At 38.4% G+C, this 25,989-nt stretch overlaps 1 protein-coding gene across 3 annotated transcripts in view; it reads right to left on the reverse strand.

Moving 5' to 3' along the window:
* Window positions 1-14,470, reverse strand: part of HS3ST5 (heparan sulfate-glucosamine 3-sulfotransferase 5) — a 199,532-nt gene extending 185,062 nt beyond the window's left edge. The window contains exon 1 of one of the 3 annotated variants that reach the window (XM_032184434.1): window positions 14,452-14,470. The gene's annotated coding sequence lies outside the window, so the exon portion shown is untranslated. Of the gene's footprint in view, window positions 1-12,356; window positions 12,377-13,105; window positions 13,247-14,451 lie in introns of those variants that run through there. The other 2 variants (XM_032184436.1, XM_032184437.1) reach the window with 2 other exon arrangements.
* Window positions 14,471-25,989: the final 11,519 nt, after the last annotated feature.

The following is a 25,989-nucleotide window of genomic DNA, read 5'->3' on the forward strand; positions in this document are numbered from 1 at the left end:
TCATCAGGGTGTGCAGTGTGAATGGATTTGGACTCATGGTTCCTTGGAGGGAAGATAAATACATTTGGTGGCAGCTGGTAGAACAAGGAATATATTGAGCTCATTCTCCTTTTCCCTCTGGCTCAAAAAGACCCCGTCCCAGAGGAGAACCACTCCAGTCAAACTGAGTAAGATGTGCTGTGAGCTGGGAACTGTTTCCAGTTTTTCAGAATTTGATTTCAATATTGAGAAGGTTAGATCTAACATATCTCTAAGGCTATCAACAAGAGACAGTTCAGATAAAACAGAAAGGTACAGTTGCTCAAGGCCTTGTTAAAACTACCTCTGGGTAGCCTTTATCCCTAACGATCCAGCAGAACAGATGGCTAATGGGTTGCACTCCTTGCCTGGAAGCAGTAGGGACTTTTGTGCCCAAAAGCTGGTACCATTCTATGGCTGGATGCCCACTGCAATCTGGGGTTTGGAAATATTCTGAGGGCAAGAGCAGGGTCAGACAGGAAGAGGAAGGAGAGGACCAGAGGAGGAACCCAGTGGGTTGGGCTGAATGACAAAGTTTCAGCAATACTTGTGCAATTGAAGAGCCCACAATGGAAGAAGCTGTAAAATATGGGCTGGAGGACATGAGAATCACTATATGATAAGAATCAGTAAAAGGACAAGGTGGGGCACCAGGAGAAGTGAAAATACTGGAGAAAATGCATGTAAAATACTTATACAGAAATTACTTTCTCAAGACAAAGAGGGTGATAATCTTTGCATAATTCCAGATTATAAAAGGATAATTTTCTATAAGGGTTTGAGAGTAATCCCACATATTTGAGTAGGCAGTAAAAAAAAAAAAAAAAAAAAAAAAAAAAAAAAAAGCAGAATGGTTTATTCAGATGCAAATGTTAAAATTACGGTAACATTGAAATCAAACACTTAACAATCGACAGGGCAGATACTTAGATAATGAACACTAAAATAACTGCTTGTATCTATAAATTCAGATTCTTACCCTACATTTTTATTAATTTTAGCCTGCATATCAATGTGCTATTAGCTGAACTGAGCTCAAAATTCTCTGTGCAGACTTAAAGATAATTTTTGAAAAGTATGGCCTTCTGAGGATAGTTACTTAGAATTCAGAAGGTTGCCCAGGATATCAAAGTGAGTCCAGCATTAGTGTAATTTTTCAGCCTGACCCCCAGAGGCCTACAGACTAAAACGCCAGCTGATTAAAGTGCCTTTTAAGAAACATACTGCACTAAGTGTATGTATGACAGAGTTACATTTTGAGTTATAAGCAGACAGGATCACTTTTGAAGTGGCAGCTGACACAGCTGGTCTAGGACAATTTTGCGAGAGGATGCTAAATGGTTGCAGGACCAGTCTAAGAGATAGGTCTCCATTACCATAATGGCAGCTTCAAGGTTAGTTTGCAAGGGTCAGTCAGGCCTATTGCACACAAAGAGCAGTTGAGAGGGAGGAACAATTTTGGCCAAAGTGACAGCTGCTTTTTCAGAAGGAACATGCACTGCCTTGTAGCTTATAAGAAGCTGTTAGCACCAGTATGATATTGTCACCAAATTCATCACAATCTTTCTCAGTGGATGTCTCAACCTAATATCTGTCCAAAGTACCTTTATAGCATAGACTGAAACATTGACTAGATGCTTATATTAATGCCACAAGTGACAATGTTTCAAGATTGAGGTAGTCTGCAGGGAGATTTGCAGAACTAGAGTGTGCTTTTGCAGCTTTTTACAATAAACGATCTGGATGAAAAGGCATTATCTTTGAGAGACATATGCTTAAGGAAATCTCAAGCTTGTGGTAAAGTCTCTGTCTGGTCCCAGTTTGAGACCAGCTATCCATGAGCCATCATTTGGTAGGAGTTTTTTCTTACCCTGGACTGTGTAACTTGGAGTTACCAGCTGGGAGCTATCACACTCGCAGACCCCACTGAAGGGAGAGAAGGGAAAGACAGGGACACCAGGGGCCTTACAGCAAGATGCCAGGGGCAGGATGTTCTTTAGAACATGAAACACATCTGTGGTTTCTAGACAGGCTTCAGCCACACACCAAAAGAAGCTCCAGGACAGTTTGACAGCTATTTATTTAACTATTCTTTTTAAAGTATCACTGATAAATAAGTTAAACTTTTTAGAACATTTTCATTTCTCTGTAATCATTACTTCCTCTACCTTCAGATAAAATGCACTTGTGTTTTGGTGTGAGTGTGTACAATATATATTTAAGAACAAATTAAAAATCAGTGTCAACAGGTATATCATAATCATACAGTACTTTTTTTTTTCATTTTTTTTTACCAGGAATCTTACAATATCTATTACTATGCTTTTATGTTTAAATATGTATATGGAATTGCATATGACACATGATTTTCCAAAAAAAGAAGGATTTTAGGGAACTCAGTGATTACAAGAGAAAAGTAAAGTGATTTATATATCATGAAGACCTCTAAAACAAATCTGATTTCAGAATCCTGATATGCTTCGTTTGAATTTTCTAATCAAATAGCTCCTGCTGAGTACTGAAACTGATATTTGACTGTTGTCTATTTGACTGTTGTCTGTTTGTCAGATTCAGATCCAGATTTTTGTAGGTTATGTCCACCAGGTAGCTTATATATGTGCTTACACAATGGTAAAGTCAAAACTCCTTGAAACTCCCCTGAGAGATAAAATCCTAAAAGCCTCACTCAAGAGAACGAAATGGCTAAAAGATTTAGGTTTGTTCTCCCTCCCAAGTTAAAACCACCAAAGGTATTAAATCAATGCAACCTCCATGAGCTCTGACTTAAAGCATTGTCCAGAAAAGCCACCAGAACCTCATGACCTTGGCCCCAGGACTTGGTATAACCACATACCTGCAGTCATAATAGTTGGAGGCCATTATTTTGCTATTGGAAAGTCCTCTCTCTGATAGGAGACTTTTCCCCCAGGAGCACTGTAATTTTTATATGTAGTCTGTGAACCACAAAAATGGTACTGAAGGATTAGCAGTGAGAAGCAGAGTATCTCCTGGGCTTCATGTAAGACACTTTGATTTACCCACAGCCAGATATGTTTTCAATATTTTTCAGGTTGTGTTGCCCCACATCCATGAAACACTCATAAAACTTTGCCAAAGCTCAGCAGTAAAATATGAAGAAAGAGTAAAAAAGGTGACTTGTAGATGTTGCAAAATAAGTAACAGTGATGCTAAATACCAAGAAATGAAAACTTGTGATAACAAGTAAAAATGAAGGTATTTTTCCTCCATAAGTAAATGAAGTATTATTTTTTTATGCAATTAGTCCAGTGTTGTGCATTTACTTATTAAAAGTTTATCCAACTGCCTTAGTAAGCTTAATTTTCACTGTTAGCTGAGGGTGTCTGTATTTTAAAGCTTGAAGGAGTTTGATTTCTGAGACAGCACCTTAAAATGTTTGACATGATTTCTTTTCTGACACACAGAATACGGAATATACTACCAATCAAGCATTTTTGTCTACATTTGTATTCTCTGGCAAAAGTTATTAATATATCTTTAAGAAGTGCTTGTACTCTTACTTTTCTAAAACAGGTTTTTCAATGTTTTACAAAATTCTGACAACAAATGTACTGTAGACAATAACTTTCCTATAACAGCAATTTCTCAACAAACTGGCTTCAGCATTCAATAAGAAACAACTATAAATAGAAACTGCAGAAAAGGAGCTATCATTTCCTAAAACATTTTATCACGTTTAAATCTTCTGGTACTCTCGTAACACTGATGTACGTACCACAGTTGATGGCTATTTACAAATAAATATTAAGCCTGTTTTACATGATTTATAAAAATGTCATGTTCTGCTGTAATAGCACAACTTAAATCAGTGGAGCTCATTCTCATTCAGAAAAAAAAATAAAAAAAATATGTATGTATATGGAGCCATTATACTGATCTAAATACTATTACGACTACAACTATGCAAGTGAATTAAATAGTCCATGATCAACTGTTGTTTTCTAAAATATGTTTAATATATTTTTTTTCAAGGCAATGCCTCATTTGATCCTGGCTGCTTGACCAGCTGCTTCCCAAGGGCTTTCTGGGCATGGCCAGGGCGCATGCCCAGACTTGGGATGGCTCCCAAGAGGCAGGTTAGTTGCAGCCTGTGCTCCGGAGGCTACAAGAGTTTAACCATATGGAAGTGGCCATGATTAGCTGACATCAAGGCTAGAGGGATGCCTTGCGTTATTCAATCATAAAATATAAGCAAAGAACAGAAATGCAGCTGTAATAGGTAAAAATAAAAATAAAATCCACACTTCCAATCAACAATGTGCTGCGGCCAACAGTAAATTTTGCCAATTATGGTCTAATTATTGCTGGAATAAAAGAGAGAAACCCTGACAAATCTGTTCTCATGTGTCCCTGGGGGATAAACATAAGTGAGTGGCCGGCTTCTGCCTATCACTGTGCTGGGGACTGTGCTGTGTCTCCCCATGCTGTGTATTCCATACTGATCCAGTGCACTGGTGCTGGTATACATCCCAGATCAGAAGCAAGCTGTCTCATTTATAAGCATGACTTACTGATACTTTGTCAAGTCACATAAGCAACATATATTAAACTTAAATTTCTGAAGCGGTAAGCTAGGCAAATTAGATTTCTTTCCAAATGGCAACTAATTGTCTTTTAATATCTACATCCTGAGCCTAAATACTGCATGGTCAGAGGACATTCCCCTCTTAAACTTGTTAGAAAGATATGTTTGATTTCCTACTCACTGTTTTCTTTATTTATGGCAAAACAACAACAATCAACCAAACAAGAACACTTTCTTGTTCCTTTCTTTCTGTTATCACCTAAAGTCTTCCTCATTATATGAGTTGCATTCAGGAATAAAATAATAACCAACACTTCACTAACTAGTACCTTTCCAGGAAAGCACCTGCTTACCTTTCCAAGGATCATAGTTTCTTGTGATCCAGCAGACAAAAATGTGATCTATTCTAGAGATGTGTGCTCTAGAACAAAATAAAAGGTATTCTACTCACCAGAAACACATTCAGAGTTTTTAAAATTATTTTTGGAAGTCTTAGAATGACTTTAAAAATATTAAAATTTAGAAATAAAACATTATGATTAGGGACAAATCAAGAGTCTTGTGTCAGTATTTTGTAGTGTTTTTTTTTTTTTTTTTCGTTTTTTTTTTTTTTTTTTCAGTTTCTTATTATTTTTTACAAATAATCATTTTATAGCTGGGAAAAATAAAAATAAATAAAAAGTATACCTTGTATACCTTTAATTAGTTTATCATCACAGCACACAGAAAACATGAAAACACACCTTTTCTACGGACAGCTTTGGTTTCAAAGGATTAAGTCTGAAAAATCATACAACAAAGGAATTTCAACCAACTCCCTGATTTTCATCAGAGCTGACTAAAATATTTTCAAAGACAAGACTTTTGAAATTAAAAAAAAAAAAAGTTTACTCCAATTTTCATTGATATCATTTATTTTTAAATTTAATACAGAATATTTTCAAAATAATGAAAGAAAAAAGTGGGATTAAGCAGATATTTTTACCATGTGCAAAAGAAAAAAAAAAAAGTTTAATTTTTTTTTTTTTTCTTTTTCTCACTGAAATTTCTTCCTGCTTCTCCAGCAAGAAAAACAGAAAATGAAAATGATATACACATATTGAAGTAGCATATACACGTTTTTGGTTCTGAAGCAAACAAACCACAAAAGTTTCTGGTTTTCTTTGTTTGAGAAGAAGACAACTGTCAAATCTAAACAACAGAAAAATCTTTTTCAACTTCTTTTTTTCTTTTTTTTTTCTTTTTCTCTTTTTCTCTTTTTTTTTTTTTTTTTTTGTTAAATAAAACAATTTCTGTGTAGGTATAAAGCTGGTAAGTAAGGCTTATGTCATGAAATATATCCTTTGTTGTTTCTTGCTAGTAAGTTGTGTAAAAAGGAAGTATCAAAAAATGTCTCTCCAAACACCTGCATCATAAAAAGTCTGTGATAGCCTCCAGGAGACAAGCCAAGGCAGTTACAGAACCATAGGTCTGATATATAAGGGAAGAAACAGCTGTTGATTCATATTTACCTGGATCTACCTCACAGCAGTCATGAAGGAGCTGCTGGGAAAGCAACCATAAGCAATCAGTCCTGAATTTTACGTGAGGAAAGTCCTGAGTGAAGGACTGTATTTCATTTTCCATAGTTGCATGATTCACCTTTTTGAAGCCTGAGTACTTTGATTATATGTAAAGGAAGCACATTTCATTCTTAGGTTAGAAACCACTATGAAAGAGGGGATAGTAATGTCAAATGTAACCAGAACTGTTTGGTATATGTCAACTGCGAGCTTCTAATCCTAGAAGGAATTTTCATTAATTCTCAAATTATTTCTACCTCTGAGTGAAGACTGACTGGTTGGTAATTAGCTAATCAGTCATATTTTCTCTTAGAGCTATTTATCAAAAAAGATTCTAGTAGATTATTTTAGCCATATTTTACTTCATTCAGGAATATAATTTTCCACCAGAATACAAACACATGTTGTGTAACTCTACTCATATACTCTATACTATATCAATAGACCTTTTCCCTAATGCAATTCTCTTTTACTTTACATTGCAGATTAATCCTTTTAGGATTAATGTGAATCCTAGGAATGTGGAATTAGAAATAGTAGAGATTTGCTGCCACCCCTGCCATTATTTATACTCATACAGCTATGGATAGGGTGAAGATGTGCAGCAGGAAATTATTTAAAATAATTTTCTCCAAATCTTCTGACATCATGCCAGAGTTAACTCCACTCAATTCAGGTAACTGTTTTTTCAACATCAGAAATAGATGTTAAAAATGGTATTTACTGTGTTAAATTGAGTATAGTGTTAAATATATCATCTTCTATTTTTCTGCACGTTGCATTCAGGGATGATCTTTCTTTCTTTCCTGGCTCTTCCATATAAGATTATAGCTGTTTTTTGAGCCATAGAAGGAAGATCTTGACTGTGATTTTAGATGACACTAGCTTGTAGCTGGGAAAAGATCTTTCAGTTTCATGTTTTTCAGGACATAGTGTAATGCTGGCTTCAGACACTGAAGTGAAGATTCATTTTGTTTTCTCCTTTTTCGGGATTAGGGGATTTTCTATTTTTTATTTTTGGCTGCACTGGATATTATTTATAGCCTTGGGTTGAAAACATTCTGCAGGAGAACCATTGGACCCTGTTGTTTTACCTTCAGGAAAGAGTTTAACTACTCTCAGCTATTTATTGTGCTGTCACATCTTCCTCCATGCCTTCTTGTTCAGAAAGAAAGAACAACCAGCAAATTCCTGCTAGGGATGAGGAAACCAGACAATAACAAAGTTGAAAATTATGCATATTTTTATACTGAAAAAGAAAAGAGTGTGTATAAATACATAGATAAATGTGTATGCAGATACACATAAAATCTGGGGCCATCTAGATTTCCAAGACACAAAATGCTTATTTTCTGTCTTTTGTCTTCTTTTGAAGCTCCCAACCTACTATCTTTAGTTACTGTTCCTGTGGCAGGAACATGTTAGGTAACTTAACTTTTGTAATTTTATTTTTAACCTCAGTTGCTTTAATTTTTCCATTTTACTTCTGTCTTAAAGATTTTTTTATGAAAGAATGTATTTTTCCTCTCATGAAATAAAACAAAACAAAACTAATCAGTGTATATTTTAACCTCAGTTTGCCATGTCTCTACTATTTCAAAATTTGTCTCTAAGTTCAGTTAATTTTTTTGCCAAACTCAGTTGTATCTGCATTTCTGGCAAAAGCCATGCCTTCTGTATTATGTGGTACATAGTACATAGTACTTTCTTCTTACATGTGGTAAGAGGAAAAATGCAAACAAACCTGTCTGCACAGAATCTAGGTTGAAGAGTAAATCCATTTCCATTGATGTAAACTGACTCCCATGAGATGCCAGTTTTCTGATGCTGTCATCATAGTAGCAATGCCAGGTTGCAAAGGGAGGTTTTGATTTAAGTTGAGAGTCTGTCAGCTAGTGTAGAAAGTTTACTCGCTGCTGAGCAAGCTAAAGTAACTGTTGTAGAGCACAAATCCTTTATTCGTTGGCTCAGTTTCCAATTAATTATATATAGGATTAATCCATTAATATTAATATTTCCTTTATATACTTTTAAAGAAAAAAATAGCACATATATATGTAGATTATAAATTGGTTCATGATGTCCTTCTACCAATCATTTTTTAGTATTCACAGACATTTTGTAGCGATTTGTGCTTCAGTGCAGAATCCTGTCATCCCTTGGTAGATTTTGAATATTTGTCTGCTACAATAAAGTCTAATAGTTTTATTTATGACAGCCCTTTGGAGACTCCAGCAACTATGTGCAGTCAAGATTGTTCAAGCCATTATAATACAAGATTGTGTTAAAATGATTTGAATGGATAGAAGTTCTTTCAACTCCAAAAGGAATGGATTGATAGACACTGTTCTGTAACATATCAGGGTAAATCTGCTACTTTAATCCCCCAGAAATTTATATTTTCTCAAGCAACATTTGCTTGCAAACAAGGAGATGCATATGGACTAAAGGTGCCAGGGCATGAAAAGTACTGGGGATTAACTTTTTTTTTTTTTTTTTTTTTTTTTTTTTTTTTTTTTTTTTGTAGCATAAGACATTATATACCAACTCAGGTAGCTTTAAAACTTTTAAAATATTTGGGGATATTCAACAGTTTAAACAGGGTGTCATTCCTTAAATTTACCTCCTTAAAAAATGGCTGGATCTTAAAAAAAATAGCTAGTAAAGTCTACCTTATATAATATTGGTTCCAGACATTTAGAGTTTATTTTGCGGCAATCTTTCATTACAAACTTCATCTTTCAGATCTTGTCTATAATAGCTCATTTGGTTTAGAAATATCATCAAAGACTATTGTTACCCAAATCTTTTTAAAATAGTTAATGGCTTGCAGCACTTATATATAATTATTTATTTATCTATTTTAAGTAGAAACATTTCAAATTTTCCCCTGCCAATGAGAGAGAGGGAGAGAGAGAGATGTGTGACTGACTATATTTCATAAGCACACATTTAAACACTTGAATAAACTTTGGAAAAATATTGCTTTTCATGGTCATTGGTCAGGAAAACTTCTGTGTACAACAAAACTGTGTGTGATTAGGTCCCTTTGAGGTTAGCAAATGTTAACTAAAAAACTAATATTTATTTAAGGGTTTTGATGATGTGAATCTTTCTGCAATGATCATTTCATCTACTATGTTAACAATGCACAGTAATAGTTTTTTTTTTTTTTTTTTTTTTTTTTTTTTTTTTTTCAGGAAGAAAAGTTGAACTTACAGATTTGTAATACTTGAGAGAGAGAATGTGTGGTGCTAACAGTATTTATGTAATAGGCCAGAAGTACTAATAAGTACTATTGCTGGAATGGGCAAATGAAATTCATAAATAATACAGATGAACCCAGTCTTGTTAGAAAATGGTGTTTGGCTATTTTTTTTTACAAGACTAAAACTTCTGTTCTCGATTATTTTTTAAATTTTTGTGCAACTGCATTGTAAACCATAACTAAGCCAAACTAGTTTTTCTTCTATATCCACCTTTATTTCATTCAGTCAATGCCGTATCATTTCAGCCTGAACACTTTTCTAGGGAAGACCTATAAAGGAAAGGTCTTGAATGAAGAAGAAATTGAACACATGTACCTGCACAAACACACACACACATGAAAATGAAGTGCAGTTGAGACTAGACATAGGCCAGTGACTGATATTTTAAGTTACATGCGAATGTGGCACTCTTTCCACGTTCTGTTGCACTGCATTTGGATATTGTATGGTTCTCCAGACATGCTATGAATAATTTTACATACCATCTGCTTTACATGCCAGGTTCCATATGTACAATGTATAACCTAAAACCAATATTTTGATTGATTTGAGCTACAGTGGAAGCTTTTTGTTCTTAAATTGTTGGATATAAGAATATAGTCTAAATAAATTATCTGACAATTGTCTTCTGTCATTAACAAATGATAACATTTATTTTGAAAAAGTTTTTTAAAGATGTAATAATCACAAAGTCAGCTTTAAATAATCTCACCATGATTATTTCCTATATTTGAACACTGAGGCCTGTAAACACCTGTGACTGTTCACTTAATAACACAGTAATACAATGCCATAAACATGTTTCAGAGTCAAGAAAATGACAGCAAAATTGTAGTAGCCTAGAAAAAGAGATATCTGAATTAAGATAAGCAGCACTTGTTCTACAGGGTGAGGTTTATAAAGACACTACAAGTGAGTAAGTTATACTTGTTAAACAAGATGAGGTTATAAAGATGCTAGAAGTGAGCAACAGGAATTCAAAATGTTCTCCAAGTGGTTCTCTGTACTTCATTATCTGGCTTCCTTTGACTCTGCCTTATATACTCTAATTTTACATACTCTTCAGTTACAGGTAAAACTAAATTTTTAAAAAAAAAAAAAAAAAAAAAAACTTTCTATTTTGCAGATGCTGTCCACGAGAAAATCTGGCTGTATTCCCACATGCACATATGAGGAGGAAATACGGAAATACTGAAACATCAAAGTGAAAAGAATATAGAATTTCACACCAATGGCTCTCAGGACAAAACAGAAGGTTTATTTAAGTATGTATCATAATTTTGTGAACTATTGACTCTCCTCATCCAAACAAGGAAAGAGAAATAAAGATAGATTTGAACCACAAAATAAACAAACAAACAAACCAAAACAGCAACAACAACAAACTGACAATCAACCACAACCACCACCACCACCAAGTGTCCCCAGACTCTTAATACGTAATAATTATATTTTTACATTTGACTTTAAATTGAAATACTATCAGCAAAAATAGATTGTGGCATTATGGTGTGTGAGTAAAGAGCAGATAGAGTAGAGAAAAGAAGCAACAAAGAAATTCAGAATAATTTTTTTTCCATAATGTGTCCCATAAAATATGTATCCTCCACTCCCATATATGATATGTGATAAAAGGCATGTTTGACTTCATAGGAAAATCAGAAATGAATATGACATATAAGGAAGGATTTTTCATCTCCCCTATAGGCAAGAAGCAAAAGAAATAACCAGTGAAGCATTTGTCCATTCTAGAGTGTTTTTTTTTTTTTTGTTTTTGTTTTTTTTAAATCCTTTGTAACACGAACATCTTAATCTGTTCATAGTGTGGTACATTCTGTTCAATCACCAATGACAAATTTACCAGATGCTTACAAACAAAACTGAAGGAGAAAACCAGTACCTCAAAGTTTTTCTACACTTGCCTATTAACACACACACTTAGTACAGAAACATTATTATTGAACCTTAACTGAGAAAGGTTATTATTCTTAAGAAACACTTATTTATCACAATGTAATAGTCAAAGTCTTCATGAGATATGGTCATAATTCTGATACTTGACAAGTTGAGGACAACTAGCAGTACTTTGGGGGTTCTTTCAGCACTCAGATTTGAAAATAAAGTAAAATAAAAGCATTTCTTCACACTTCCTTTTTAAATACATTCCAGCCAAGTGAGAGGTTAGTCAGGTTACGGGAGTAAGAATAACTTTTGCCATTATATTCAAATAGCATTTTTTATACAATATTTAATTATATATCTGACTATTCTAAATAAGTCTAAATACTGCACTGAACAGAAGATGTTCAGTGAACTAGAACTTCCATTTGCTAATGGATCTTTTTTTTTTTTTTCTTCATAAAATCTTATTTACAGTCCATATGAATATGGACATTTTAATTATTAAACAGAAGCATTATTTCTTATTTGTATCTGTGTTGTGAAAGAGTTCTTTAAAACTGAATAAGAAAGTAATGCACATTTAGATTTTCTCCTCCCTAGAGGGAGGCTGCTCATGAGTTAAACGCTTATGCAACACCTTTCCTCACACTTTCCTTCACATCTCTCCTATTACCCCTCTACTGAACCTTTCTGGGCCTGATCCACAGGCCACTGAAGTCAGTGCGAGCCCATCCAGTAGCCTCAGAGAGTTTTGGATCTAGTCTCCCACTGCTTCTAACATTTTAGTAAGAAAAAAGATATACAACGCCATAATAGTATAAGGTGTGAATCTGATAATATTTTGTAATGTCTGTGTGTAAAACAATGGGCTTCAGTCCATCTTGATGTCAAACACATCAAGAAATCATCCTGATACTTGTTCATTGCAAAGTGGGAATGACAATCCAGAAAATATTTCTGGCTGAGTGCAGCTAAATCTCTTTGGTTAAAACGGCTATCTTTTTGAAATGAAGTTTCTTTTATGCATCTCTCTCACTTCACCTTCTCACAGCCTTCTGCCCAGTCCCCTTCATTTGAAAAGTACTCTGCATTGGCCAAAACCTTCTTTCTCTGAAGTCAACGGGAGAGTGATCATGCCCAGTTTGCAAAACGCAGTGAGAAAAGACATCATTGTCAAAGTTAAAAGTAAGAAAAACATTTTACCAAAATCCACCTTACCAAAACCCACTTTTCGACCTGCAGCACCCACCAGCTTTTGTCTGCCTTTCCTGCACATCACGCCCGGCGGTGCAGCCGAAGCAAAGCCCCGCTGCCCTCTGGCACTCGGCAGCGGGCTGGGACGCCGGGCTGCGAGGAGTTGGCCGTGCGCAAGCCCCAGCTCAGCACCGCTGTGCACTGAGTCGACGGCGAGCGTTTTGCAAACATCGAGCCTTCCTTCCCTGGGGAACGGCCGCTTTTGGATCCCACGGCACGGGACAGGGGCAGGGGAGCGGCGGGCACGGTGTGACAGCGGTGCCGGGGCACCTGGCCGCCTCCTTCGGCAGGTGAGGAGCTCCGGGCTCCACAAAACGCCGGACCCCGCCGGCAACCCCAGGGAACGCCTCCAAAACCGAGGCACGGAGAGCAGGACACCGGCCCCGGTGCACACTGGGGGCACCGTGTGCTCCGAGCCCCGGCTCCGGCAAAGCGCGGAGCGGAGCCACCTCCGAGGTCCCCCAGCCCGGCAAGGCATCCTCCACCTCTCCCCCGTCCCCGACGGATTCCGGAGCGGCTCGGAGCCCCGTACTCACCACGATGCAGCAGGCGACAGCCCGCAGCGCAGGCGAGGCGCCCCCGCCCCGGCCGGTGCCCGCTGCGGCGCACGGACCCCGTCCCTCGGCGCCCACATCCGAACCCCGGGAGCGCAGCTAAAAGTCCTTCTGAGGAGCACCCGGCCAGCCCCGCCACCTCCCGCCTCGGATTGCTGTCATCTCCTCTCCCCTCCCCTCTTCCCCCCGCGCCCCCCCCCGGCGGGCGGCAGCATTATAAAGCGGTCCCTAAGCCGTGAGATCACGCACCGGCAGAGGTGCTGGTCCTCGCCGCTACTTACCGGGCATCCTTCAGAGCGGCGGGAGCGAGGGAGGAGAAGGAGGAGGAGGAGGAGGAGGAGAAGGAGGGAGGGAAGGAGGGAGGAAGGAAGGAAGGGGGCTTCTGGCGGCGCTGCTCGGCAGCCTGGGCAGCTCAGCAGAGTGCTGCTAGTCAGTGAGTGAGTGCCTCGGTGCGTGCGCTGCCGGGCACGGCCGAGCGCGCACTCAAGCAGCGAGGGGCAGAGGGGAGAGGTGGCGGAGTTGAGGGAGCGCAGCACGGCGCGGCCAGGTGCGGCCCAGCACGCCCCCGGCCCCGCGGCCCTCCGCGGCCCCCCGCGACCCGCCGCCGCGGCCGGAGCTGCCGGGGCTGGAGCTGGGGGAGCCGCGCATCCTCCCCTGGTGGCACACGCACCGCAGTCGGGTGGGAGCGGGGCGGGGGGTGAAGGGGGGGGGGGGTTAAAAATAATATGTATAAAAAGCTTAATAGCCAAAAAAAAAAAAAAAAAAAAAAGAAACAAAAAGGAAAAATAGAAACAAAAAACAGCGCAACTCTCTGGCTGTACTTCCCGGCTGAGCTCCGAGCCCCCCGCCTCGAAGCTCTGCGGTCCCGCGGCACAGGCGCGCTCCCGCCGCGCTGGGAGCCGCCACCGCCCGCGGTGCAGCACGGCAGCAGCTGCCGGGAGCGCCCAGCTGAGAGCCTGAGCCTCTCCCCGCGCACAGAGGAGCCTCCCTCTCTCCCTCCTTCCTCCCTCCCTCCATCCCTCCCTTCTTCCCTCCTTCCTCTCCTCCCTCCCAGCCCGCCGAGGCAGGTGCAGGGCAGGGCCCTCCGCCGGCGCTGTGCGGCCCCTCCGCGGGCAGAGGCCGGGCTCCGCCGGGCAAAGCGGAGGCTGGCCTCCCCGGGACGAGGCCGGAGAGGTTTGGGGGGCTGTTGCCCCCGGGAGCTGCCGGCGGGCCCCAGGAGCAGCCGCGGCGGAATAAGGAAGAGGCGGCGAGGGCCCGCCTCAGCCGGGCAGCGGTGCGGTGCTCCTTCTCCTGCCTGCAAACGTTTCTCCTTCCCCATCCCGGCTCACCTTCCGCCCGAGCGCAGTGACCTGCCCAAAGAGGACCGAGGACGGTGCATCCTTATTGCCGGGTTTCGTGGCGGGGAGGGGGGAGCCGGCGGAGAAGGGAGGGAGGGAGAGAATAATTATAACAATCATATGGAAAGGGAGGGTTGGAGGGGGGGGGGGCAACACACACCAAAAAAAGCCTGTTCTCGGGAGAGAAATCCAAAATAGCCACAAGAGCATTGGAAGTTGCTCGCTTTGTGATTCGCATTGTAACACTGCCGCCACTGTCTGCCTCTTCCAGCAGTGTACCCAAGAAGCGTGCAAGATGGGAGAGGGGGAGCTATGTACTTTTGGTGTGCTTGCCCTTCCCGGCTGTAGTTCTCTCCCTCAACTTCTGTGCCTAAAAATAAAAATAAATAAAAATAATAAACAATAAAGATCCCCACAGCCCTCCTTCTCCTCCCCACGCAAGTTCCACGCCTGTGCCCTGTGGAGCAAGGAGCCTCCAAGCGCAGGAGGCCACTGCTGCTATCCCTCGTTCCTCCAGCTGTGGAAATCCAGTGATGAGTGGTGTTGTTTTCAGGAAAAGATCAGATAAAATCTAACTTTTATTTACCAACGACTCATGCCCTGATTTAAAACAAAGCCACCAACAGGAAAAAACAAACAGCACCAAATCTCAACCCAGATTACACAGTTAAACGTATTGAGCTGGAGGTAGCATGGCTGTTTGCCAGAGCTATGATCCATTAACCTCTTTAGCTCATTGTTGGCAGGCAACAGTAGCACACAATCAAATTCTTGTGTTCTAAAGACAAATCATTTTCTTTTTGTAGTAAACTCCACTCTCCCACGTTGCAATTAAAAAGGGGTTCTTTAATAATAAAGCAGTAAGAATGAATTACATTGTGTTTTTCAGCTACTTCGTGTTCATTTTCTGGTTTAAAAACATTCTCCCATGCTTAACATACTATGTACAAATGTAAACATTGACATATGAAAAAATCATACTTTGTAACATGTATTTTGAACTGTTTTACCTTCACTATTTCATTATCTATTTTTAGACTACGTGCCATTTGAAGTTTAGTTCAATTTCTAGAGAAACAAAGCAAAGCCCAACATATCAACTAGAGTATGAAAATGGGATATATGTCTTTTTTGTTTCTTTATTCCCTATATATGAAATACATCACAGAATCAAAGAATCATAGAATGGCTTGGGTTGGAAGGGACCTTAAAGATATCTAACTCCAACCCTCCTGCCACATGCAGGGATGCCACCCACTAGATGAGGTTGGCCAAGGCCCTGTCCAGTCTGGCCTTGAACACCTCCAGGGACAGGGCAAATAATCTCCAGGGAAGGGGCAATATATGCATATATGTTCTTTAATCCAAATACATTTTCTGAAGTTATATTTTTATACATCACTGTTTGTGCACACATAGATGCTGTATATGTATATACCCATTATATAAATAACATAGTTCAAAATCATTCAAAAAATAATATTGAAAATGAGTATAGAAAAGAAGCAAAGCTAAAACCAGAGTTCTTAAGCCCCCTGCTGAGATCTATAAAAAAGTGGAAAAGCCATAGAATTACTGATACAGAAAGAATATGAAAGATTGCATGTACAAAAAAAAAAAATACATTTTTTTTTCTTCATAAGACATTTTAGCATTAGGCTGACATCCTAATTTCCTAATTGTAATGTGCTAAAATATTTGTTTTAGAAAATCTACATTCATAGAATTTAAATTTTTCCCTGCTTAATGGAGCTGTCTTGTGTGGGGATGGAAGATAATATGTGCAAAAATGAGACTGATCTTGCAAGGATCTGTGGCAAAAACATGGGAAAGATGTTGCGGATGGGTAACAGGGCTAGCTGTGTGAAGAGAGAAGATATGAGAACGTGGTATATAACAGGGGAAAATGGGCCTTGAAATAAAATGCTATCTCATTTGGAGGAAGTGACATCAACAAAAATGCTCAATTCACTTCTCATGGTCAAGTTGTACTGCAAAACACTTCTCATTGCCAGGAGTGTAAGATAAGACCTACGTCATCTCAGGAGCTATACACTTTCCTTCTCAATGATCATCTATGTCTAAGAAAAGTTCTCCAGAAAACATAAAGAAACTCTGAGAAATGCTAAAAAATCTAAGTTCATGGAACTCACCCACTTCTTGGGCAGAGGATTTTTGTTTTCCCCAAGGTTTTTGGGTTTTTTTTTTTTTTTTTTTTTTTTTTTTTTTTTTTTCTGGTAGTGGTTTATTTTTTGTTTGTTTGTTTGTTTTTGTCACTCTGACCAACACCTCAGCCATAGCCAGCAGCCACCATGCTGTCTTTGTCTGAAGAAACAAAGATACAGGACTCTTGGTTGCCTATTGCATGGTTTTAACCTGAGAAAATGGAGTCTTGATGTCATTTTTGTTAAGATCAGTAAAAACAAGAACTGACTAACACATTATCAGAATATTTTGAGTGCAGAAGAATGCTTGGATTCAAGGGCAGACTTTTGAGATGAGAAAGAAAATAAGATGTAAAAAAAAAATAAAAAAAGATGTAAATTGGCACTAAAAAAAAAAAAGTGTTAAATTTAGGCTATATTTCACTTGTTTTGGAAGAGTAGTGATTAATAGCTCAAAAATGAATGAGTACTTTCCACTCCTGCAGATAGCCTATTAAATATTGAAGCTAGACATATTTTATATGGTTGTTTTTTATATGGTTGTTTTTTTTCTTATGTTTCCTTCACAAATGTTAAAGTTTCTTTTTTCTTTTTCTATCTCTTTTCCTTTTTTTTTTTTTTGTTTGTTTCTTACTCAAGAGTTTTCAGTGTCATATGGAAGATGTAGAGGGTATATTGCATATGTTGTGTACGATAATCATATTGACAATAACTGATCCAAAGCTGTAATGTTCCTAGCTACACAAGCTTCCTGTCTGTCACATGGTACACAAATAGCTGATATTTGGAAGATATTATTTTAAGGAATTACAAAGTTGGGCCCTCTGTTCTTTAATTATATTCTTTTCCACATATTTCTTTTTCTACTACAAGGTTTTTCTACATCATTTCTTTTTTCTACTACAAGTTTTACTGTATTCATTTTCGCTACTGTAACTTGAAGAAATATGTGTCATTTGTTACAAACATGACAATAAAAATACTATTTGATAATAAAATAATTAGGAAAAAAATGTAATTTTCTGAGAAAAAGCAAATCCAGTGAAATACATCACAGAAATGTAGAATCAGAATGTCTTAGTATGGAATATCACCTAGTTCTCCCCACTCTCTAGTGGCACAGACACCTCCCACTAACCCTGGTTTCCCAAATCCCTACCTAATCTGGCTTTGTACACTTTCAGTGATGGGGCATCCACTACTCTGGGCAATCTGTTCCAGTGCCTCACCACTCTCTGAGTGAAGAATTTCATTCCAACCTCCATTCTAAATCTCCCCTCTTTAGATTAAAACCATTCCTCTTGTTTTAGCGCTATCTGCCCATGTAAAAAATTGTTCCCCATCTTTTTTATAAGTCGTTTTCAAGTATTAAAATGCTGCAATGGGGCCACCCTGGAGCCTTCTCTTCACCAGGCATCTGAACATCCCCAGTTCTTTCAGCCTTCCTTCATAGCAGAGGTACTCCAGCCCTCTGATCATCTTCATGGCCCTCCAATGTTGGCCTTCAACAACTTTCTTTTGCTGGGGGCCCCAGACCTGGAAAAAGGACTCTAAATGGGGCCTCACAAGGGCAGAGTAGAGGGACACAATTACCTCCCTCGACCTGTTGGCCACTCCTCTGTTGTTGATGCAGACCAGGATGCAGTTGGCCTTCTGGGCTGCAAGCATGCATTATTAGCTCATGCCTAATTTTTCATCCACTGATACCCCCAGGTCCTTCTCTGCAGCAATACTGCCAATGCATTCACTCCCCAGCCTGTACTTATATTTGCGTCTACCCTGATCAAGCTGCATCACCTTGCACTTGGTCTTATTGAACTTCATAAGGTTTGTATGGGACCACTTCTCAAGCTTGTCCGGGTCCCTCTGGATAGCATCCCTTCCTCATACTGGGTCAGCTGTGCCACTCAGCTTGTTATCAACTGCAAGTTTGCTAAGAGTTCATTTGATCCCACAGTCTATGTCATTAATAAGGATATTAAACAGTTTGGATCACTATTACCATATATAAGAATGAGAATATTTAAATTCCTATCCTCTATTACAATTGGTATATGACTGTATTGTCTGTAAACTCATTGGCCCCTTTAAACCTTTTTTTGACACTCAAATATTTTCTAAGTAAACAAGATGGAGAAAATGATATTGAATGGTATAGAATGGTTTCTCTTATGCAAAGGAAGGAACCAGGACTATACCTCAGAATACCAGTGTTTTGACAAAATATTGAATTCAGGTTGCAATTTAACATCTGTCCATTAAAATTCATACTATTTTCTCACATGTAGACACATTCTCTCAGTTGTTCAAAAATAATGTAGCTAATGTTAATAGGAATATATTCTGCCCACATTTTCAGCTTTATATTCAGGTTCCAGTAACAGTTCTGTAATTAGAATACAGTGAGGTTTTTTTTGTTAAACATCTGGTCTGTCATAAAGGTATATTTTATGTAATGATATCCAATTTTTTAAACCTTGCATTATGTTCCATTTAAAGTATCTTATACACCAACCATCTATTAATTTACAGTAGATTGCCATAAATTTATGGCCTTATTTTATGGAAAAAATAATTGTGCTCTTCAGAAACTTCATAAAAAACTAAGATGCTTAAGGATCTTGTAGGATTATGTAAATTAATATATTAGAAGAATAAATATAATTTTAAATAAACCTAACAAATATTCTTCTGCTAGGCTGAAATGTGCCATCATAACCCACTAAAAACATGCTTCACTGAGTCAGTAAATACTATATTTTTGAGCTGTCTGCATATTATTGACTTTTCTGGTTTCTGCAAAGCATTACATCAGATGTCCCTTCCCCCCATTGTTTTTATACCAGAAAAATCAATTCAAATCTTAGATATACAAAGCAACAAAGGTAATCTAACCTTGACAAATTTCAGAATTTATAGCATCTCCTCCTTTATTTTGTTGAAGATCTACTTTGCAGGCTTATTTGCAACATCTGAGAGTTTTGACAACTCTTTCTAAATATACAGGAAAACATAATAAACCATACTAGGTTGAGAGCTAGATTATTTAAGATCATAGTGGAATTTGACTAGCATGTTAAAGAGAGACTTTCATTTTAAGGAAAAAAAAACACCCAAAAATACTAAGCTTTGAATCAAATTTTACCTTCAGATGTCCATTCCTGATTCCCTTTAGTAAGAAAAAATCTGATGTACAAAGATCTAATATAAATTGTAACAGAATATCAATATATACATGCACCCAGAATTATTTGGTCATTGAGCACCCATGCAAATCATTGTTTTCAAAGTTTTATAGTGGTTTTACTGCTCTGTTCATGTCCAAACTAACATACAAGTCCTACTGACCTCTTTTTCATTCATATAAGCATTAATAAAGTATATGGGGCTTGTATATAAGAGGAATAACTCAGCTATTTTACTATCCCTTCCATGTTTGTTATTGTTGTTATTGTTTTCCTTCCCCTGAAACTGCCATCATCTTATCCTGCTTATAGCTTCTTATAACTTTGCTAAACTTCAATGGTCTTCCCTGACATTCTGCATGTTGGAGGTTTACCTCAGGTTACATATTTTTAGCACATCCAACAAAAGCTTACCTACTTCTGAGGACAAGATTGATTTTATTTTGTTTTATTTCTTGCTAATCCATTCCTTATATGACTTACTAAGAGCTATAGTACTTGCAAGCAATAAAGAAGACACTTGTAAGCTGGCAGGGTGATAAATTTAGTTGAGGACCGCTTGGAATCTGCCAGGACACCGCCAAAATCTCCCTAGCTCATGAACATTTGAAAACAGTTCACACATGCTAGTAGCATTTTGAGTTATGCAACTATATGAACATTTTTAACTGCTCTCCATCCAGGTATATTCAGATGCTGCATAGTTTTGTCTCACCCAGTGCTGTTGGTCTTAAGCAAGATTCTGTCTTTCTTATGCCCTTCATTTGGTAAGAACCAAAGCTGCACTGAGAAAGAGGCTTGCTCATCTGAGCGCAAGAATGCAAGCAGTCTTCCCTGTCTGTCTTGGGACTGGGGAGCTGGCAAAGCTGGAATGAAGATAAGGGATTTCAATGATCTTTCAGAGAAGGATCTGAAACCTGGATGAAACTGGTAGTCAGATGACTGAGTTTTACATGACTGAGCTCGAATGACTAACTGATGGGTACAGGAAGAGAACATGAGAAGAGACAACAGATCTGACTGTGTGGCTGTCAGATGGGAAAACTGTGAGAAGTTTATAATTTTAGATATGCTGATAAGGAAAAAAGAAGAAATCTAAATACTGAGGACCATAGCTGGCTAAGTGAAAAAAGTCAGGTGGAAGCAAGCCAGTGAAGATGTGAACATGAGAAAGAAGTCCCAGAAGTTGGGGAGAGAGAGTGAAAAAAGACATGAAGGCAGAAGAAGAAACAGAAGAGTCTTTAATACTGCCATGTGGAACTTGGAAATGAAGCAGTCATCCCAAACTTCAGCATTTATCTGTTATCTTTGAAATCTGTAAAATGTGCTCCTCACTCTCCTCTGGTGCAGCTCTGTACAAGGGATGACCGTCTGCTATTCCTATCAATCCTGGCATTAGCTCTACTGGCAGAAATATATCCTGTAGATCTAACTTTGATCTCAGTGATGAATCTTACTGGTATCAGGCTGTGTTTTTGTTATTATTATTATTTTTTAATTCTTCACCAAAGAATAGAGAAGTGATAAAAACTGGAAGAAGAGGGAAAGAAAGAGAAATGAAATGCAAGGAAACATGAGGAAAGCCAAGGAATCATAGAACATCTTGGGGTGGAAGTGAGCTTTAAGATTATCTAATTCCAACCACCCTGCCATGGGCAGGGATACCACCCACTAGATCATGTTAGCCCAGGGCCTCATCCAACCTTGTCTTCAACACCTCCAGGGATGGGACATCCATAACCTCTCTGGGCAACCTGTTCCAGTGCCTCACTACCCTTACAGTGAAGAATTTCCTCCTAACCTCTAATCCAAATCTCCACTCTTTTAGGTTAAAACCATTCCTGTGAACCAAACCTTGTCCTGTGATTATCTAACTAAGCAAAAAGTTGCTCTCCAACTTTTTTTGGTAAGCCCCCTTTAAGTACTGAAAAGCTGCAATAAGGTTACCCTGGAGCCTTCTATTCTTTAGGCTGAACAGCCCTATCTCTTTCGGTCTTTCTTCATAAGAGAGGTGCTCCAGCCCTCTGATCAACTTCGTTGCTTTCCTCTGGATCCACTCTAACTACTCCATATCCTTCTTGTGCTGGGGGCCCCAAACCTGGATGCAACACTTCAAGAGGGGCCTCACAAGGGCAGAACAGAGGGTGACAATCACTTATCTTGACCTGCTGGATATTCTTCTGTTGATGCAGCCCAGGATGCAGTAGGCCTTCTGAGATGCAAGCACGCACTGGAGCTTTTCATCCACCAGAACCCCCAAGTCCTTCTCTGCAGGGCTGCTCTCAGAGTTCTTCTCCCAGTTTGTACTCAGATCTGGGATTGCCCCAAACCTGGTTTAGCACCTTGGTCTTGGTCTTGATGAACCTCATTAGGTTCACATGGACCCAATTCTCAAGCTTGTCCAGATCCCTTTGTTTGGTCTGCCTTCTTTCTGGTTGTATTAACTGAATCACTTGGCTTGGTATCATCTGCAAACTTCCTGAGGGTGCACTTGATCTGACAGTCTACGTTGTAGTTAAATATATTAAACAGCACCTATCCCAGCATGGACCTCTAAGCAATGCCTTTATCACTGATCTCCACCTGGACATAGAGCTGTTGACTGGAGATTTCTGGCTGTGGCCATCCAACCAGTTCCTTATCCACCAAATGGTCCACCCTTCAAATCCATATCTCCCTAGTCTGGAAATCAAGATGTCATGTGGGACTGTGTTAAAGGCCTTACAGAATTCCAGGTATATGACATCAGTTGGTCTTCCCTTGATAAGTGTTGTACTCACTCCGTCATAGAAGGCCACCATATTGGTCAGGCATGATTTGCCCTTGGTGAAGCCATGCTGGCTGTCTCAGATCACGTGTCTTGTATGTGCCTTAACATTGCTTCCAGGAGGATCTTTACCATGATCTTCCCAGGCACAGAGGTGAGACTCACTGGTCTGCAGTTCCCTGGCTCCCTGTTTCTGCCCTTTTTAAACATGGGAGTTGAAACACTACTGAGAAAAAAATATTAATTACACCTTCAGAGAAATTTCTCCAATACCATAGAATCATACCAGTCAATATTCCATATACATACCTCACAAATTAATATTAAATTATTGTAACAGCATTTCCATTGTTCCAATTTTAGAGTAAGGAATTGAAACATAACAAATTAAAGCAGTAATATCTGCAGATTCTGAGATTAAATGTAAAAAAATAGGAATTAACATTTTACTTAATTTTTTTTTTTTTTTTTTTGAGAGGTGAACAGAGGTGAGCCCTTCTACAGATGAGACACGGTCTTTTAAGTAGTGTATCCAAATATAAAATACTCATAATTTGTGAAAAATACATGAACAGTTCAGTAGCATTGGCTTTTCCACCATTCAGCAATGCAAGATGATAGTATTCTGCTCTTTGTGTCACCCTTCAAATGACTTAAGAATGAAACATTCACTGAAAAACATTCTAAAACATTTTTACTACATAATTTCTAAAGTCAGGAGAAAAAAAAAAGGGGGGGGGGAAAGAAAAAAATGTATGACAGCATTGTTTAAACTGACACAACTCTATCCTCAGAGATGTGCTGTCTTATGCATTGATGAGGAGATGTCCCATAGAAACAAAAAATACCTTCATAATCCATGTCTGAACTAAACTGGAAATCACTTATGCTTCAAACTTAGATTATAGCCAAATATTTATTAATTCTTGCATTATAATGAAAATCTAACTCCCAAAATAACCCATTATTTAAAAGTTTGCTGAACATTTTAGAGCTAAACTGGAAAGGTTTGTCTGTTTTCCAGAAAGTACCTGGAAATTTTCCAGCTTTGAACTTGACACCCTACTTCACTTCTGGTGATGTCATTTTATTTTTTCTGGACACTAAAAATATTACACTTACAGGGAGAGAAAAGATCCAAGCAGAACAAGAGGGAATGGAAATTGCTTAGAATTTCTGGAGCTGGAAACCTTTGCTTCTCTCTCCCAGCAAAAGAGTTGCCAAAATAACTTTTCTTGTTTTCTGATTGAAAACACTGAGGAAGAAGTGAAATATGACAATTTTTCTGTTACTGTCTGCACCAAGAAACTTCTTTGCTAGATTATGCCTTCAGAGAATTTCAACAGGACATGAAATGTTACAGTTATTTTCAAATTCATTTTCCACTGAACCTGAAGAACAAAATCCTTAAGATTAACAAGAACTGACATACAAGAGAGGGGCTTCTTTTTCTCTGATAAAAAAAAAAAAAAACAAAAAACCACGGCAGGAAGGACTTTTATCTGTAAGAATCTCTAAATTAATATTTCCCCTGAATTATTCCCTTCTTAACTAGGGTATTGTTGACCAGAATGTTTTTGTTTGGCCAAGATAGACAGATTTGTAATATTCCCAGAACAGCTTGGTTAAGGTCATGGCAGCTAAGAACTGTTTTTCTTCATCATTTCTGTAACCACTATCTACTACTGTAGCTATCCTTTATGTTAATTTTACCAGTTCTAGTGGAACTACACTGGAGACCGCTTCTCTAAACTTTGACTGACCTACATGCCTATTTGAATCCATGCATTTTAATAACACTGGAGAGATGCTGAAGAGCTAGGCTCTATGCTCTTCTCTATGGAAATCACAAAATTTAGCATGCACATCTCAGCACCTTAGCTTTGCTGATGTGTTTCCTTCTTGAACTGTTGATCCACAACAAGCTCTGAACAATGGAAACATCTGAATTTCTTTAACTCAGATTCTAGGTTTATGGAAAACAAATCAAACAAACAAACAAAAACAAACAGCCTACCAACTACCAACAAAAAACACCCTACAAGTACGTGTTGAATAATGTTTTTTAAGAACTGCCTGTGAATGAGATTGTTTACGTAGAGCTTAGGGATATGGTTTAGTGGGGACTGTTAGCGTTAGGTCAGAGGTTGGACTCGATGATCTTGAGGTCTCTTCCAACCTAGAAATTCTGTGATTCTGTGTGTGATTTACCTCCATATTTAAGAGATTTTTTTTTTTTTTTTTGGTAAAAAATCCAAACACTTAACATCACATATGTAGTTAAATTTGCATTTCATGATATGTGTACCTGGCAGAAATAGAGAAAGATAAGCAGCACCTTCCAGTTGATCACTATATTTTGAAGATGGTGTACAATTATTTTTTTATCTTTCAAGCTCAGATTTTACAATCTAATCTTTGATATTGCTCAGTTTTATCTTAAGAGACACAGATCACTGAACCTCTATACTTTTAGGTGTTACAGAACCATGTATTACTCTTCTAGAGTAATTTAGAAGCACTGATGCCCTGGAGACTACATAGTGAGAGTGAAGAATGAAAAGGACATGTGTCATGTATCCCATTTCACTGCTGGCTCAGGTACATGTCAAACAATCCCATTCATAATGGGATTAGATATACCAAGATCTCTTTTAAAAGCTTTCTTCCCACGTAAACTGACTGGAAAGCCACAGGAAATTTTGCTTGGTGTAATGTAATAAAAAAATTTATTTCCACCTCAATATCTTTATGTCCATCTAGATTTTTTTTTGTCAACATTATTAATCAATGAGCTTTTTTTTTTCTTTATTTATCCATTGATGTATTTACGGACCCTAATCATCTCTCTCTCAGATTCTTTTCTACACATTTTCCTACCAAAATAAAACAGTTTTAGGCTCATCTTGAATACTGGGCCTCTGCTTCTGTTTATTCTATAACCTTCTCTACTTATATTGTCATTCAAGGTTATCTTTTTTGACCAGAAAACTAAATATTGTTCTGCAGGCAAAGTTTAACTAGATCCCAGTGTAATGATACCATTGTCTGTCTGTCTGTCATGGAATCACTTTTTGCAATGCATTTTCAGTTTGCATTTGGCATTTTTATGCTTTATCATACAGGCAGATCATTCATTTAGAGACTGACTACCACATCCCATTCCTACAAAACATTTCCAGTTGATAAGCCTCCAGCATACTGGAGGACATTTTGTTATTAGCTCCATGTGCATGGAGCTAATAGCTCCAAGTGGAGCTAATAGCTCCATGGAGTTATTAGCTACAGGAGTTATGCTTAGCTCTTTGGTATTCCTTTCTAATCTCCTCTGTTCTACCTTCCATGGATTCATGGCATCAGCAAACTTTATAATTACACATCTAAAACTGTGCCAGGTCATTAACAACAAACA

The sequence above is a fragment of the Aythya fuligula genome, chromosome 3 (genome assembly GCF_009819795.1).
Source record: "Aythya fuligula isolate bAytFul2 chromosome 3, bAytFul2.pri, whole genome shotgun sequence".
In the NCBI taxonomy this organism is placed as follows: Eukaryota; Metazoa; Chordata; class Aves; order Anseriformes; family Anatidae; genus Aythya; species Aythya fuligula.